Raw genomic sequence first — 15,265 nt, 5'->3', positions numbered from 1 at the left:
TATCAAACTAATATATTTATTCATTAGTGTTCATATTTAGTTACCCTAGTGTTCATATTTAGTTACCCTAACCCTTTTCCACCTTTGATGTACGTATGTCATGGGTGAGGACAAGGTCGCTGTAACTAAAACAAGCCAAACGGATTCCACTTCATTTTTCTATAAATTGTACGACAACTTTTTTTTTTCATAAAGGGCACATTAGGTCAGGTCAACATTGAAGGTCGATGAGGCCGACTGTGCTGTCCTCCGTAAGCTCTTGTTTTGATGCTTTTCTTAAATTACAATACTTTTGTTAAAGGACTTATAAATGGTATGTCCTACAATGAATGTATCAGACAAAACAATTACTTTAATGACAAAATCGGTTAGAGTGAGAGAACTGTCAATACTTAGACACAAATTGCTTATAATTTTCCGTGTAAAACAGACACCAGAAAAACACGTGAAAAGTAACAGTTTAATACGTCTAAGGTACAGTACAGCTCACGCAAAACCAACAAAGTCCGCGGCTATGCTGCGGACAGATGATTTTGTTTTCGAAGTTTCTCCGCATCCACAACGAGCATTCACTCGGCATGCCACCGGAGCACTCGGCGATAATTCGCGGAGTGACACCGCGTCTGTTTCTGCCTCGGTATCGATCCGCCTTATCACGCCGCGTTTAAAACGCGGCGATTCGTCGAAACGAAATATTTACAAATAGTGATTGAATATTATAACAAATGCTATATAATGTTCAAATTAACGAATATTAAAAACAGATACAAATAATACCCTGATATATTAAGTTGTTCGCTTGCAAAGAACTAAGGTTAAGAGCAAGTTGTTCAAGTCGGTCTGCTCTTAACTACGCTAAGAACGATGACCACCGTATCTGTCTGTGCACACTGATTAGCCAGTTTATACTTCACCACTGGTACACTGCAGACATTAAGAATTAGTGTGTGTATGTTATCGAAAGTGTTCAACAGCTTGAGCGACGACATTGGCCAGTTTGTCATTGAAATCTGTGCATATTTGCTGCGTTCAGGGAAAACGGGGCTTAATGCATGTCAAATAAGTGGAGTCCTTTGCACACTGATTAGCCTGTGCAAAGCGCACAAAATAATCATGGACGACACTTTCTGATTGTATGGTGTTTTTCGTTTAAAGAAAGTCTCTAGTACTGGGATGACAATTTATGCATATGCATTAAGCCCTGTTTTCTCAAAATGAAGCTTTTATTATCTTTTCTATTAATGATTTGAAAAAAAGGATAAAAGTGATAATAACTTCAAAGAAACTTTGCTGACAAGGCAAATAAACAAAATCACTTTTAAATCAAATACACAACCAATTAGTTCTAATTGTTTACCTTGCGGCATTTTTAGCAAACATCTAAAAGGGACTTTTTTGCAGTTTGTAATTAAATGCTTAATAATGATTAATGTAAACATTGGATCTTAAAAGCTCCATTAAAAAACAAGAACACAAATAAAGAACCAAACAAGTAACCCTCAACTGGTCTCGAACCACTGACCCCTGGAATAAAAGTCTATCTTTTAGACCAGTCGACCATCCGTGCTCATACAATGAGAAATGTATTTTATACTCTATATAAGCAATCATCGTAGTATGAAAACATATAACGACAGCATCAGAACTCTCCAAATTATAAAATCGTTTAATTTTGTCAATTTACCAAAATGTGAAAAGGTCCCTTTAATGTCTTCAGACTTGCAAATTGAATGAGTTCAGTACACTGTCAGATCTTATATCATGAATAACTTACGTGTTTTGTGGTTGCCTGTTAGCCTGCGGCCAGTAGATTTCAGCCCAGCAAATTCAATTTCAAAAGTTGGTCACAGTTGGGCTAAAAAGCAGGGCAACTAGCTTTTTCAAAGCTTGAAACAACTTAGTCCAATTAAACATATAATACAAATTGGCGACTGTGGATCAATTAGGCATAGGAAATGATTCAATTCCGGCTCACAACAAGACATGATGCATTAAAAGCCTTTCATGTCGGCAAAATTGTTGCTCAATAATTTAAAGAAAATAAATGAAATATTAGATACACATTTCACAACATAAACATGATTCTAGGCTTGTTATTCTTTAGCAAGGCAACCAAAATTCTAAAGATGGTTGCCAGTACAGCAACCATCTGCGAAAAAAGAGAGACATATTGTCGTTGTTTTGTCTAAATTATCTCTATAACATAAATATGAGGTTAAACAGTGCACATACATCTCGACCTGTGCTTTACGACACTATCTTTATAAATTTGAATGGGTTGTGTTCATTTCAAACTTACGGTATAAAAAGCTATAAGATAATTTTGAAACTGAGTTGCCCCTAAGATTATGCAATAGCGAACAACTTCAGTGCCTTCAGTGATTTGTTATAATGTTTTATTTGGCCGTGCGATTATTAAACCTTTAACATAACATATATTTATAAATCTTAAACTTGTAAAAATTCCAAAGTATGTATATAATGTTCAAATACCCGTTATAATATAAAAATGAAGCTTGCACTCTGGTATATATTGTTGGGACGCTTTGGCAATGGCATGTATTACTAGTATGTATTTGTATATTGTTGAAGATCGTGTACATTAAACATGATGAACGGGAGGGCTTGTGCGCTTGATATTTCGTTTATGTTAATACACCCAATATTTATAAGAACCATGGCGAACACCTCATAAGTTTGAATTGTACTTGTGAAATCTGATACGGCTTTGGAAAATCCCGTTGCAATCGATACCCCTGCAAAGCTTGTTTTTGTATATGATACAATAGGTTTGCAAATACGTCCTTTGATTTTTGGGCTTGCTGTTTTTAGATTTTGTGCAATTGGAAGAACATATTTGCAATGCCAATTATTTTCAATGAATAACTTATGTCGGGCAGACTTAGCTGATATCTTATTAACTACTTTTATGTATAAAACTTCCGTGTGTAACACAAATGCTTGGTATATATTTGTTATTTCAATTTTCCGAACTGGACATACCGATCGTTAAACTGATACTAGATTTGCACACTCTAAAATAAAGAATATAAAATAAATTCCCCTACAAGCTGGTCATTATTTACGTTACTGATAATATACTTAAAGTTTTTTAGATGTGTATTTATATTTTTTTCCTACATGGTTTACTGGTATATACGCGTAATAGGATGAGTTCTTTTATTAAGTGCGATCAGTTATCATTTTCTGTTTGAAACAATCATAATTAAATCAAATAATTGTATAATAGAAACACATAACATACATGTATTTTTATTATAATTATTGATGGTTTTGAATTCATGTTGCATTTTATTGTCCCCTACCGGTGAAACCGGAGGGGACTTATGGTTTTCGCTCTGTGTGTTAGTCTGTCAGTCTGTCAGTATGTCAGTCAGTCAGTCAGTCAGTCAGTCAGTCAGTCAGTCAGCCTGTCTGTCTGTCTGTCTGTCTGTATGTCTGTCTGTCTGTCTGTCTGTCTGTCTGTCTGTCTGTCTGTCTGTCTGTCTGTCTGTCTGTCTGTCTGTCTGTCTGTCTGTCTGTCTGTCTGTCCATCACTCTTCTGGATCCTGCGATAACTTAAAAAGTTCTTCATATTTTTTCATGAAACTTCAAACATGGACAGATGGCAATATTGAGATTATGCACGTCAATTCATTTTGTTCCTACGTCAAAAATTGTGGTTGCTATTGCAACAAATGTAAAAAGAAAATGGTGGAGTTTCACCGGTAGGGGACCATATTGCTTGGCAATCTCTTGTTATGTTTGTTTTTTTATATAAAAACGTGTCTATCCTATGTACTGCAAATGACATTTTAAAAGTCTCGTCATTTTATCTACATGTTGTACTTTATATGATCGTCCTTTCCATATAATCATTATAAGTATTATGGATATGTGAATAATAAAGCACAAAAATATAGTACCACATGTAAATGGTGGAACACACCTTCATATATTGGCAATAAACCTCATTCGTTTTGTTATTTCATTCGAATGTGTAAGCTCCCTTTAACAGGCCTAGTTTTTTTCCCGCGGATCATATTACAAGCTTATTGTTTACAGCACGCAGCGGTTACATGTTATGAAACTGCAACTAAATCGCATGTTAAAACCCTCTTAAAAATGCAATAGTTTATGACAATGCCTCATTTTTATTGTTGAAAAGTATACCGTACTTAAGCATGGCCTACGTGCATGTAAGCGCTGAAAACATGACAGTGCGCCCTTAGTTTTCAAACAAACAGTTGAATACGTACTGTATCTTTGCAATCTGATACAACGCCCGGGAATGGCGGTCTGATAAAGTCAATATCCCAGCCAAGCCTGCTCTACATTAATATATTTTGCATACCAGCAGGCTGAATATAGTTTCTTAATTGTCCATGACAACAGGAAGATAATTATCGAATGTGTAGAATTTCCAACGACTAACTAAGAGAGTATTAACAGTTAAAGACAAACAGTTGCATGCCATGGTGGTCTGATGTGTCATTATGCAAGGATATTTAATACGTGTTTCTTCCGATCATATTATTTTCCGTCCATTGTAAATGTTTTGCAATATGCATTGTATTATACATCAAGCCTTTTCGGACAACTGTTTGTATGATCAAGAATAAGGAACATTCATGAACAACAGGCTTTACATTGTAGTTAAGATCTTGTATCCTGTAACTTGCAAACGCCTATGCGTCATAGTGTGTTTTTCAGTAGCTACGTGAATCACATTATATACATGTTAACTTGTATAAACAACCATTGTATTCAAGTAGGTCATGGTTGTATTGATTGCTGAATGTTTGCTTGGAGAGGCTTCTTAAGTTACATGCGCGATTATGTCAATTGATTATTTAAGTCTATAATAGTGTTTAGGTGATCATTTTCGTCGTCATTTTAAAGCTTTTTGGTAATGCGATCATTTTAAGTGTGGCAGTTAGAGCAGGTATAAATGCCAATTTTTTCAATTCGTATTTTGCCCAAAATCCTGATAAAGGTTTACCACTGAAAACTTCACGTATCATTGCCTTCGATACGTATATGTAAGGCCAACGTATAATGGTATTACGATTTCAACCTTTTGGTAATTCATAACACGCAAGAAATTTTGTAAGAATAACGTAATGACTGTGTTCTTATTTTCTTAACGTAATGTTCAAAACATGTATTTGCGGGGTACAGAATTAGCCCTATTTCAAGTGCCGATGTGCTCCTGCGGTCTTTATCTTTAATACCCAGTCCATGTGAAGAAAAGCTACTTATTTTTAACCAGAACACTCGTTTAAATTGAGGTCTATTATGCTTGTTCGATGTACATGTATACACGTCAGTTCTAATGTTTAGCGGTCCACTTCTCCATCTATGTTCAAATGCTTTCGTGATATTGAACATAATCAGCATCATCATCATCATTAGCAGCAGCAGCAGCAGCATCAGCATCAGCAGCAACAGCATCGTCATCGGCGGCGGTGGCGGGGGCGGCGGCGTCGTCGTGGTCGTCGTCGTCGTCATTTTCATCATTATCATCATCATAATCATCATTTTCATATGATACTTCACGTGTCTGAGATATATGTGGTTCCATTAGCTGAAATACAAAAATGTTCTGTGAATAGCAGTATTTGGCATACGTACCTCTTTTTTGATGCCCCCCAAGGGTGGCATGTACTTTTTTAACTGTCCGTCAAGCCGTCCGTCTGTCTGTATGTCTGTCTGTCTGTCCGTCAGTCAGTCTGTCCGTCCGTCCGAACACTTTAACATTGGTCATAACTTTTGCAATATTGAAGATAGAAACTTGATATTTGGCATGCATGTGTATCTCATGAAGCTGCACATTTGGAGTGGTCAAAGGTCAAGGTCATCCTTCAAGGTCAAAAATATGGCTTCAAAGCGGCACAGAAGGGAGCATTGTGTTACTGACAAACACATCTCTTGTTAGTTGTTCGCTTACGAACAGCTAAGGCTAAGAGCAAGTTTTGCAAGTCGGTCTGCTCTTAACTACGCTAAGAACGATGACCACCGCATCTGCTTGTGCACACTGATTAGCCTGTTTATGCTTCACCACTGGTACAATGCAGACAGTGAGTGTGTGTATGTAAACAATAGTGTTTAACAGCTTGTGAGACGACATGGCCAGTTTGTCATTGCAATCTGCACATATTGACTGCGTTCAGGGAAAACGGGGCTTTATGCATGTCCAATAAGTGGTGTCCTGTGCACACTGATTTGCCTGTGCAGTACGCACAAGGTAATCAAGGACGACACTTTCTGATGTTGTGGTGTTTTTCGTTTAAAGACAGTCTCTGGTACTGGGTTGACAATTTATGCATATGCATTAAGCACTGTTTTCCCAAAATGAAGCTTAAATTATATGTTCTATTAATGATTTGAAAAAAAGGATAAAAGTGATAATAACTTCAAAGTAACTTCGCTGACAAGGCAAATTGAAACAAATTCACTTTAAATCAAACAGAAAATGAGTCTATATGTTTAATTTGTGGCTTTTTTAGTAAACATCTAAAAGAGACCTTTTCACAGTTTGTCATTAAATGCTTAATATTAATTAATATAAACATTGGATCTAAAAATAACCATTAAAAATACAAGAATAAAATTAAAGAAACAAAAAAAAGTTACCTTCAATTGGGCTCGAACCACTGACCCCAGAAATAAAAGTCTATCGTTCAGACCACTCGACCATCCGTGCTCATACAATGAGAGATGCATTTGATACTTTAAATGAGCAATCCTCGTAGTATGAAAAAATATAACGACAGCAACAGAACTCTCCAAATTATTAAATAACTTAATTTTGTCAATTTACCAAAACGTGAAAAGGTCCCTTTAATGTCTTCAGACTTGCAAATTGAATGAGTTCAATACCCTGTCAGATCTTACATCATGAATAACTTACAGGTTGATTGGTTGCCTAATAGCCTGGCGCCAGTAGATTAAGCCTAGCAAATTCAATTTCAAAAGTTGGTTACAGTTGGGCTAAAAAGCAGGGCAACTAGCTTTTTCAAAGCTTGAAACAACTCAATCCAATTAAACATAGAATACAAATTGGCGACTGTGGATCAATTAGGCATAGGAAATGATTCTATTCCGGCTCACAACAAGACATAATGCATTAAAAGTCTGTAATGTCGGCAAAATTGTTGCTCGATTATTTAAAGAAAATAAATAAAGTATTAGATACACAAAACACAACATGTACATGATTTTAGGCTTGTTATTCTTTAGCAAGGCAACCAAAATTCTAAAGATGGTTGCCAGTGCAGCAACCAATTGCGAATAAAAAGAGACATTTTGTTGTTATTTTGTCTAAGTTATCTTTATAACATAAATATGAGGATAAACAGTGCACCCACATCTCAACCTGTGCTTTGAGACACACTGTTTATAAATTTGAATGGGTTGTGTTCATTTCAAACTTGCGATATAAAAAGCTATAACATAACTTTGAAAACGGAGTTGCGTCTAAGATTATGCAATAGCGAACAATTTCAGTGCCTTCAGTGTTATGGTAATTTCTACGCGATTGTTTTTACATTTCGTCAGCTTCTCTGCTTACTTCATACAATTACCATTGGATGTCATCTGTAAAAACAATGATTTTGTAGGTCAGTAACCATATCGAAAAAACTTAACACAGTTTAATCTCGGAAACGTGACTTGCTTTAAACATCGAAAAAAGAAACGCTATATATTTGCATTAAATTTGCTAAAATACACAGACGATACAAATATAAAAATGTTGACCATTTGAATAAAATCAAATGTTGGTTAATTTTTAAATGATTACGTTTACTTCGTCCGGATTTTCAGAAAATGACGTGTACATGTTGCATCTAAATTAACATTAACATATTGCTTCTGATGATACACGAGTTGTTCAGTGGAAATACCGCCGTCCCGATTGGGCTGCTATTTTATAAAATAGTAGCGTGTAAAATTCGTCTGATAGAAAAATGGCAAACGTTTGTCTTTACACTTTTTTAACCAATGTTGAACGGAATATGCTTTTGAAAATGGAAGCCGTGATCATTCGGAATTATCGTTATTTTAAATCTATCAAACATAGTTGTTTACACTAATTATTAGGCGGTGAATCTTTTGATTTGGTGGCATTCTGTTTCATTTCGGACCCCATGCAATTTTTCAGATCATAATCTCTGTGCTTTATTACTCGAACTTGTTAGTTTCTGACCACGTGTGCTACTGAAAATAACCATCGGGACTGTGTACTATGGCCCATACAAGTGGCTACGACCCGTGTTTATGATCCCTTAATGTTAGATAAGCACGTGCACTAATAATTATTATGTTGGTCAGTACAAAAGTTCTACTGAAAACCGCTGACTGTGTCTCTGTTTTATTATCCAATCAAGCCCCGACCATCCAATATCCTGTTTATTACCAGACACAAACTTTAGATAAGCACGTGTCGTGTGTCAAAACAATGATTGAATAGCTCAGTAAACATATTGAAGTAGCTCACATAGGTAATTCCCATATATGATCTCTTATATGATTTCGGAAACGTGACTTGCTAAAAACATTTAAAATAACGATTTTTATTTTCATAAGAATTGCTAAACATCATGAGGAACAAAACCAACATACCGTACACATACGACACCAAATATAAATATGTATGACATTTTAAATACAAACATATATTGGTTTATTTTCACAAAATTAACTTTCTCATTTCTAGATTTTCATAAAATGAATTGTACATGTTGCACGAAATCTAAATATAAATTAAATTTTTATTTGTCGTTGCACAAGAATATGAACTGTACACGACACTTGTGTGCAGTCAGTATACAATACACTAACTGTTTCAATAATGAAGGAACTAAAACAGCGTAATGGTAACGATACAGTGTGTTTAAATTATATTTTATTTAGAGGAAATGTCAATGCCAAATATTTCGCGAGATACCCCGGTGCTTTAGTTGAAATTCACAACGAAACTTTAAATGGAAATTAAATGATCTCAATGTTTTACCCGCTACGAAATTTTTATTTACAAATAAATACACCCACGCCAATTGTCGCGCGCTTTTTATCAGGACAAAGAAATTCCTTTATGTTATCTATAAGTTGTAACCGAAAATAGATGTACACGACGCGTGCAAACCGTGTCAGGTGATTTACGCATGTTGGAATACAACTGTCCTGATTGGGCGCTTATTTCATTAAATCTTTAAATAGAATCATATATTACCCACCCATAATTTGCTTTTACAAATGGAAATCGGGCATGTATGGGATTATCGAGTAATGGCTAAAGATGGGAGAAGTTGCATATATGCGATTGAGACAGTTGACACGTATGTATCGGGTAATCCAGAGACTCGGAAAAATACAATTACTATAATCACTTATGAGTTCTCCATGGCTTCAAACTGTTAATTGCATAATCGAACACGCAATTATCACTCCTCCAGGTGAGGTATATTACAGCTAGGTGCGAACACGGTTTGCTTTTATACGTGGCGTTTAAAACGACAGAAAACACTGTCATGGGTGTGAAAAACTTTTTTGAAATTTGAAAAGGAGACTCCTTTATATCTGCTTAAATGCTAACAACCCCATATTGTTCTACAAATAAATTAATTTTATTTTTCGAAAGTAGGGTGTGCTTTGCTTGTTTCTGTCCGAACGTAGTTAATCTACATTTTATAAACATTATGATTCGGAACTTGTAATCAGTTTCTATCCCAGGTAAATTATAGTTTGTAAGATTGTTCGCCGAGTGACTCGGCGTCATATCACCACCAATTTCCTCGGCATCATGCCGAGGCGTGCCGCGGCGTGTCTCGGCGAACAGACGCGGCGACTCGGCGACCAGATGGTCGATGCCGAGTCGACTCCGCGAACCATTGATGTCTTCAAACTCTGCGAATCGCAGAATTTGTTGGTTGTGTGTGAGCTGTACTGTAGGTTTAAACAGATTCGGTGAAAATGAATTACTGGCTGCTACAATGAACATAAAGTTCTTTACTTATGCGCTGAAAATACGCTCTGGGACCGAACACATGCTCATGAATGATGTCGTATATATTATATACTAAGAATTTCACAACATTCATAAACGTTTCATGATATTTGTGAAATGTCTGTTTCAGATATAATATGAGCAGCACTCTGGAAAAACTGGGCTTAATGCATGTGCTTAAAGTGTTTTTCTAGATAAGCCTGCGCTGTCCGAAGGTTTGACATTTGGTTTTAGTTGTGCTGGGAAGATGCGGTAAAACGTATCCTTGTATGTATCTTATTGTGTTCATATATCAGTCTTTGGACAATGTAAGTAGTACATGTAGAGTTGTTTACGATTATTTATTTTTCCGCACATAACTTTCTGGATTGTAATGAACGAAAATGTGTATATCAATAAAATCATGTACCGGTATAAAGGACAAAATGTTATGTTTGCATTAATTTTCTAACATTCAATAATTATAGGTAAAGTAAACAATGTATGTTTTTTAACAAATCTGAAAATATTGACATATAATAATATAAGAATCGATTTCAGAATAAAGCAGTTCAATAAGTTATTTTAACATCTACATTGAGTGAACTTATTGTTATATTTTTATGAGGGGCCATGTGTAGTGAAAAACACGAAGAATTGTTCTTTTGTTAAGTTTTTATTCCGTATTTTAGTAAGCAACATCAAAAAGAATGGTTGATTTCATTCGAGGTTTAAAGAATTTCAAAATGAGATTCAATGGAGGTTTTCAGATATGTAGAATTTTAACAATTGACCTAAAGCCAGCATGCTTGTCAGTTCACATAAACACTATGACCCACTATAATCAGGTTAACGTCCAAATGTTTAATTGAACTATGCTTTAGATTCCTAAAACATTTTAACCGGCTATGTATTTACCTTTTTTAAAACAAAACACTGTTAGTTAACACATTTTAAAATCCCGTTAAAGTACTAATCACCTGGTTTATTTTGTTCATGTTTTTGTTAAAGATATTAGCACTCTAGTGGGACATGTGGATTTTCTCTTCTTTCTTCGCATATTTCTTAGTGTTGTGGTATTCTGCATTGATCATTCAAGTTTAAATACAATTCACCGAACAATTTTTTTTTTACATTTTTGCTTTTGAACCCCGAAAAAAATTTCTCCTTTTTTTCTGAACTATGTATTTACAAAATTCACTCTCATTAATCCAAATATTAGACAAAGAACACTTTTTTAGTATGTATTAATAGATAAATGCATAATATATACAAATATGATAGTTTATAACATGTGAGAAAAGGAATAAAGAAAATATAAACAATCAAGTGATGTCATCATCCTTCGGAAAACGAGAAAAATTGCAATCTCTAGTCACAAGTCTTTTTTTAGATAAATTGTCCAAAAAAAATGGCAAAAGGAAATTACAATCTTCGAACATAGAAATCATCTACAATGTATGCTTGAATGAAAAAAAAAGAAAAAACTGGGGAACATTTAGTTTATAAATAGAAAAAAAAAGAGGAAAAGCCTATAATAAACTCATAAACATATTTACATACATACATCTCATATCACGTGTGACATGGAACCTTCTCAATGCAGTAAGATTTGCTAACCAAGTTCTAAATTGCTTGTTAAATGCGTTGTTTTATAAATTAGACTTGAAAATGTTACAGTGAAATAAGAACATTTTTAATTAAGTAAAGAGGCACATTAAATCATTCAATCATACAAGTTGAAAGTAAAATTGATTTATCTATGAGTTGTGATAACATTCAACTTATTATAATTCTGACATACAAAACAAATACATGATTGTCATGGTTGTTTTTTTTTAAGAACTCCGGCAGGTTGGAATAAGTGTCTCCAAACCGCTTAGCATTTGTGACCCTGGGCTGACTGTCTGAGTTATTCATTATGAAAATGTTCTTGAGACCATCCTAGCAATCACTTTCAAAGATCATTCTAAGATGCATAAGTTTTAGTCCAGAGCCAGCTATATTTTATGTTGTTGCGGCATTGAACACAAGAATACTCAGTGACTGCAAGTGTCTTGCTTTTTCTGGGTTGAATTTGAGTCCAAATTCTGTTTGGTTTCATTTTCCTCTTGTACAGGCATTTCATTGAAAATATAACACCATTGTTCCTTTGAAGTTGATGTTTGCCTAGTAGTTATATTCAGGTAGGTTCATAAGAACTTAATAAGTTTCAGTCAAAGAAAATTATGCATAATAACAAATTGTGTATCAATAATTTTAAACTTTTTTATTTATTAACATAACAATATTAGGTCTTTTCTTATTTATTTGGCTTCTCAAAGTTGTTTCTATAAATTAACAACATTTTCGTCATGTTATTTAACAAAACAAATAAACACTGACGTCAAATACACAAGCACTTGTATAAGAGTAAGAACTGATTTCATGGTTCGTGGGAAGTGTGACATAATCCATTATGATATGTATCATCCTTTTTATTTATTCAGACATTCATGATATAGCATGTCATTACTAGTATTTTATATGATGCGCACTTTCAAACTGGATTAATAAGTAAGTGTAAACACCACATGCATGATACATTCCTCATCCAAATGTTAATACCAAATACATGTATCATCCCTACTGGATATTAAACCGACTATTAATGTTACATTTTATTTATTACTTAAAACATTGGTTCTACATTTACAATCACATAAGTCAGTGAAATACCTTCTTTATTTTCATCTAATAAGCATGTCTAGCAGCGCCGGCTTAGGAGATAGTTGACAGTAATTTTGTTAGTTGACACTTGTTAAATGGTCCTACCCGTGCTTATTTCCATTTTCTTTAAGTTCAAGGTACTGATCATTGGAACATTCCTTGTTGACAAAAAGTAATTAACCCTTCCTGGACCATCAATGTTGTTGGTCATTGCTGAAAAGATGATAAATATGCAACATTTTAATTTGGATAACCCCAATACATAATGTATGAGATCACACAAGTAGCAGTCATTGGCATTTCATTTTCAGACTAGTAATTTTAGTATTTGTGACATAATATACTTTTGTTGTTTGAGGAAAACACCATTACTTGGTCATAAAATTCAAATATGCTGTCCTTAATTACCATGCATTTACAACACAACTTTTTCCTTACATGGCATATTTTGATTTACAAAATGAAAGCAAATATTAGCCTGATTATGTGCGAAAAAATCACTCACTGACAATGTGCACTTTTCCTTCAAGATCTACTTTTCCCCCATTATGAATAATGAAACTGTTATACTTAAAAAAATATTGCATAATCCTTGTACCTTCCTGTTTCGAGCTTTGTGTTGATAGCAAAACAAGGCATTCCTTTCTTGAAAAGTTGAAGACTTTTCTATACGTGATGTGTTTTGCGATACGATACCCGGTTCACTTGGCTACAGTCAAAATACTGGCATCGGGGAAGCATAAGTCCACTTTATCCCCTTTTACTGCTCATCAACAATATTAAATTTTGGAAGTGACACTGGTTCTTAACGTCATTCTTGACACTGACAGCGGGCAGTATTTTCAAGCGTTTTGAATCCGAACCCGGTAAGCGAGTTACCATTAACGGATCATTATCAATAGCGAATCACTTTGATGTTCAAGAATGCGTATCACGATAAATAGTTAATATTTTTAGATGATACTTTGCAGTCAGCATATTCAAGGAATTTTCATTAAAACGCAATATTTTTTATCAAAATCGGGCATTTTTGTGTTAATAACTTTAGTTTGTTTTGCCGACATGTACATACGACTTTATTTACTTCCGTCTCGTTTTGAGAACGAGGTTTGACATTTTGCGCGGCAACATTTTATAACTATGTTGGTAAGTAAGAAGTATATGCATATATTTAAAGGCCATTAAAGGCAGTCTTTCTGCCTGCAAAACACCATTTCAGTTTTGTTTCGTTTTAAAGATTTTGCATCACCGTAAAGAGGATGAAGAATTAGGGCAATATCGGATCAAGCGTATCCTGTTTACATGGGTAAGAGGGAATGACTCAAAAAGCAATCCAATTTTGTTACTGACATTAAAATTACGTGTTATGGCTCACAGGTGGAAGTAACGTACCCTGGATAGTATATTGGCACAGGAGCCCAATATTTCAAATAAATATATATAATCGGGTTTTATGAGAGAAAAATTGACAAAGAGCAATGAAAACAATCCCACCCTCTGATATTGGAATCATAACAAGGTCGTTAACTAGAATTTATCATAGACCTGTCTCTGCGGGCCGCACAAATGTCAAAATAGCTTTAATCAAAAGCATCCCTTGGTCCTCTTATGGTCAATTGGAAACCTTTCAAAACAATTTACTTCAAAGAAATCTGTCCAGGCATTTACTAACATTCGGCTGATAACCAAGCAACATTTCGAGCCCGTTTTTACTCAATGTCAATTTTACTCTCATAAAACACGAGTATATATATTTATTTGAATATAATATTGGGCGCATAGGCCCATACACTATCCAGGGTACGTTACTTCCACCTGTGTTATGGCTGTAACGGAATTGTTCAGTCTAATGAATTTAAAAATAAGGGATTACTGTGTATGATACATAGAGACATTATTATGATAAACATATACTGTTGTTCAAACAATAAAACAAAGCTATTAATATTGATTATTAAAAGTATATGTTTTTGTCTGTTTCAGGCAGCCACTAAAGTGGTACAAAATCAAAACTTACTTGCAGCCCCGTTTAAGTCCTTTTTATAATGCGAAGTATTTGGAAATATAAAGTATTGTTCACGTTTAATATAATACTCTTCAGTATACATATTAATTATTCCGTAATTATTTATCATCATTCTACTTTAAAGACTAAATAGGTACTGTTATATTACAGCTAGCAACAACGAACTAACTTCAGTTTATATATCTCGTACACTAAACTTATACACATCTAACGCGCACCACATACAAGCAAACTACCAATCTTAAACATCACAGCATCTCTCTGCAGTCCTAGTTCTAAATCAATGAACGCGTAAACAAAATGCTGATATCACGTACACCACCTATCTACCATGTGTGGATAAAATGGGCCAGGTTGAAATGGTTAGTGTTTTTCCGGTTTAGTGCATACTTTGCTATGTCTATTTCCACGGCTTGCAATATGTACACTACTATATAAAACACAGCATAATCACTGTTTATTAGCAAATCGACTGAATGCAATGTTTTAATCACATTATTCAATTACTAGATTCATGTTTTGACAGTTCAAATAGTGTTTGA

At 34.5% G+C, this 15,265-nt stretch overlaps 1 long non-coding RNA gene across 1 annotated transcript; it reads right to left on the bottom strand.

The window, feature by feature from the left end:
* Window positions 1–5,121: 5,121 nt before the first annotated feature.
* On the bottom strand, window positions 5,122–14,990 carry LOC127836927 (uncharacterized). The gene is made up of 2 exons (XR_008029003.1): window positions 14,715–14,990; window positions 5,122–5,587 (listed from the first exon to the last, which is right to left on the bottom strand). It is a non-coding gene; the product is annotated as an uncharacterized LOC127836927 (long non-coding RNA).
* Window positions 14,991–15,265: the final 275 nt, after the last annotated feature.

This window comes from Dreissena polymorpha, chromosome 7, assembly GCF_020536995.1.
Source record: "Dreissena polymorpha isolate Duluth1 chromosome 7, UMN_Dpol_1.0, whole genome shotgun sequence".
Classification (NCBI taxonomy): Eukaryota; Metazoa; Mollusca; class Bivalvia; order Myida; family Dreissenidae; genus Dreissena; species Dreissena polymorpha.
Note: the sequence above shows the minus strand (reverse complement) of the source record. Positions and strands in the feature narration are given on the sequence as shown.